Consider the following 3,634-nt stretch of genomic DNA (forward strand, 5'->3'; position numbering starts at 1 on the left):
TTCAACTTCTTTGTTCCCCTTTAAAGTCCATAGGTTAAACCCCATTGTGAAATACTGAAATATTAATTTTCCCCCACCACGTACCCCTATTATACTCCTCAAGGGCCTTCTATCCAATATTGTCCAAAACAAATTCCCACACCTAAGAACCTTGGAATCAATATGGTGCAGAAGACAGGTGGCATAGCAGAAGAAACAACTCTGTCAGCATGTTTATTAAAAAGTCCTTTAGGTGTCAAGATTATTTTACTGACAATAATTAATTTAATTAAATTAACTTTACAAATACACATATTTTGAAAATTTTAAAAATCTTTTGCAATTTTCTTTTCTTATGGATTTTTATAACAATAAACATAAACATTTAAGGCCATTTAATAAAATACACTTTCACAATACCTGAGTACTTAGCCTAGCCAATCCCCATATTGGCAATTAAAAAGTAACTCCTTGCAAGAAAGAAAATTTATAGAGGAGATATAACTCGCACATATGTCTTATTCCTTGGAAACTGATTCAATCAGAGAGCCAAGAAAAATACTGAATAAAATAAAAGTTTTCATGCTTTATGAACCAGGGGAAATGGAGTGAATTAAACACAGAACTCCAGGAGCTACTTCTATTGAATAAAGCAGCAGGGATTCTTCAGTTGGTCAGTTGCCCTAATGAATAGAGCCTATAATTAAATCAAAACCCTAACAAAATGACTTTTATCATGAAAGAAAACGGCCGACAGACAGTAAGACGTGTGTAAATAAGTCTTAAAAGCTTATCAAAACAAAAGAGCAATATTTTCAAAGGAACTTTGTAAAAATATAATTTACAGAAATAATCGAATTATGAGCAGCCATACGAAAAGGGCGATTTAATTGCCCTTGACCTACTTTAGCAATTGAGTCCTTCTTGATATTTCTTCTCTTTTTGAGATTTCTCTCCATTTTATGATTTGTTTCCTGAATTAAAATGTAAGGTTACATCACCTATACCTTATGATTTTTATTTGAAATTTAATTTAAAAGGGTTTATAAGGCTAGATTTAGCATTATATATCTACATATAATATATATACACACACATATACATATACATACATATCTGTATGTACATAAAATCAGTACACAAACATATAGATATATAACTTACCTACACATAATGTTTAAGTCATATTAATTAAAATAATTTTTTCCTTGGTAATGTTAACTCCTCTGAAATTAACACAGCTTCACAGTAAAAAATAAAGAGGGGATACTGTTAAAGAGTATTTTTAATGTCCTTAAATAACCAACTTACAATGTCCATAAAATCAGTAACCGGTGGGTGGGCTCCCAGCGTCGCGATGGAGGAGGGCGGGTTCGAGCCGGTGCTGTGTGTCAAGCCTGAAGTCCACGTCCACCGCATCCATCCGCGGGCTACCAACCGTGGCTACAGGGCCGCGGAGTGGCAGCTTGACCAGCCCTCATGGAGTGGCCGGCTGAGGATCACTGCAAAGGGGCAGATGGCCTACATCAAGCTGGACGACAGGACCTCAGGGGAGCTCTGTGTTCAGGCCGCAGTGGATCAGTTTCCTGGCACGGCTGTCGAGAGCATGACGGATTCCAGCAGGTACCTCGTTATCCGCGTTGAAGATGGAAACGGGCAACGGGCGTTTATTGGAATTGGCTTCGGGGACCGAGGTGATGCTTTTGACTTCACTGTTGCATCGCAGGATCATTTCAAGTGGGTGAAACAGCAGTGTGAATTTGCAAAACAAGCCCAGAACCCAGACCAAAGCCCCAGATTGGACCTGGGCTTCAAGGAGGGCCAGGCCATCAAGCTCAACATTGCAAATATGAAGAAGAAGGAAGGAGCAGCCGGGAGTCCCCGAGCCCGGCCTGTCGGTACCGGAGGATTGAGCTTGCTTCCCCTTCCCTCAGGGGGCAAAACCTCCACCCTCATCCCTCCTCCTGGGGAGTAGTTGTAGGTGGGGGATCCCTGGTCCAGCCAGCAGTTGCTCCCACTTCAGGAGGTGCTTCTGTACCCTGGCCACAGCCCAAGCCTGCCACCGCTGCCAGCACTGACATCTGGGGAGACTTTACCAAATCTACAGGATCAACTTCCAGCCAGACCCAACCAGGTTGGGTCCAGTTCTGACCTGAGCACAATTTTCCTCATGTGACTTCTGGGAAGGAGCTCCCTCATCTGGGCCAAAGGAAGGAGGGCGAAGCATTCCTCGGCTGGCCTGTGTTTGGAGCATGAATCTCTCCTCTCTCCTTGCCTGGCTCTGTTGACAAACTGGTCAAGTTTGGCAGTAAATTGGCATCGTGTCACACTGTTTCCTGGGATTCAAGTATGCCACCAGTACACAGGAGAAGAAAAGCTCCAGGATCCCTGTCCCCATCTGTACTCTTGACATGAGAGAGACTCTCAGACTTCTGCTATCGCGATGACACGTATTAAACACAAGCCCCCAAAGCAAAATAATGGGTTGAGTTTGCTGCCTGGATTCAGATCAGCCCTTCTAGGGTCTGCAGGTGTCATGTGATCACTGTTCAGTGGGGGGGCTTTCTTTACCCACACTTGGCTGTAGCCACTTCAGCCCTTCAGAGGAGGGGTTCCTTCCTGATTTTTAGCAGTTTTAGAGGCTATAGCTCGAGCTTACAACCAGAAAGGAAATTGGAAGGAATACGCAGCTTTTAAAAATGTTCAAATGTTTTGCTTTGCTAAAGTGCTGATCCTCACTAACTCATCTTTGCAAAAAGAACTGCTCCCTCAGTGTGCTCCAGCGGTGTCTCTGAAGGCATTCCTCACTGTCAGTGGCTGCCCTGAGCTTCAGGCAGCAGTGTTCTTCTCTGGCCAGTTGTCTGGTTTCCATGTATTCTTGGCCAGTTAGGCAACACAGAGCCAAGGCGGGTGCTGGAAGCCGGCTGGAATGGTGTTGGGGCAGGAAGGTGGAAGCTGTCACCACGGAGCTGTGGGAGTCAGCACTCCAGTCAGCTCATGGCCCTCTGGGCTAACCGATTCACAACGCAGTTCCTGGCAGACTTGGGTTTCTCTCTGGCGGTTTCTAAAGTGCCTTATCTGCAAACAACCTCTTTCTTTTCTCCTTCAGGAACTGTGAATGACTAGTCAAAGGAGCTCAGTAAACTAGAAGTCCAGGGTTGCTTGGATTATTGGCTTGTAAGAAATCTGAACGCACCTCTGAAATTCCTTTTATCAATTTACCTCTCAGTTGAAAGATTTCTTTATTCAAGGGTCAAGACCATGAACTGAAAAAAGTGTTGGCCTTTTTGTGGGACCAGATTTTTAAGATAAAATAAATATTTTTACTTCTGTCATTGTATGTGAAAAAAAAAATCAGTAATAGGCAAGTTTGTTCTGAAATTTATAGGTTAAAACGAACACGAGCCGGGCGCGGTGGCTCAAGCCTGTAATCCCAGCACTTTGGGAGGCTGAGGCGGGTGGATCACGAGGTCAAGAGATCGAGACCATCCTGGTCAACATGGTGAAACCCCGTCTCTACTAAAAATACAAAAAATTAGCTGGGCATGGTGGCGTGTGCCTGTAATCCCAGCTACTGAGGAGGCTGAGGCAGGAGAATTACCTGAACCCAGAAGGCGGAGGTTGCGGTGAGCCGAGATCATGCCATTGCACTCCA

The 3,634-nt window shown here is 44.1% G+C and overlaps 1 pseudogene; it reads left to right on the forward strand.

Annotated features, from left to right (window-relative positions):
- The first annotated feature begins 1,336 nt into the window (after positions 1-1,336).
- On the forward strand, positions 1,337-2,312 carry LOC101027895 (adaptin ear-binding coat-associated protein 2-like; annotated as a pseudogene).
- The last annotated feature ends 1,322 nt before the right edge of the window (positions 2,313-3,634 follow it).

This window comes from Saimiri boliviensis, chromosome 18, assembly GCF_048565385.1.
Source record: "Saimiri boliviensis isolate mSaiBol1 chromosome 18, mSaiBol1.pri, whole genome shotgun sequence".
Lineage (NCBI taxonomy): Eukaryota > Metazoa > Chordata > Mammalia > Primates > Cebidae > Saimiri > Saimiri boliviensis.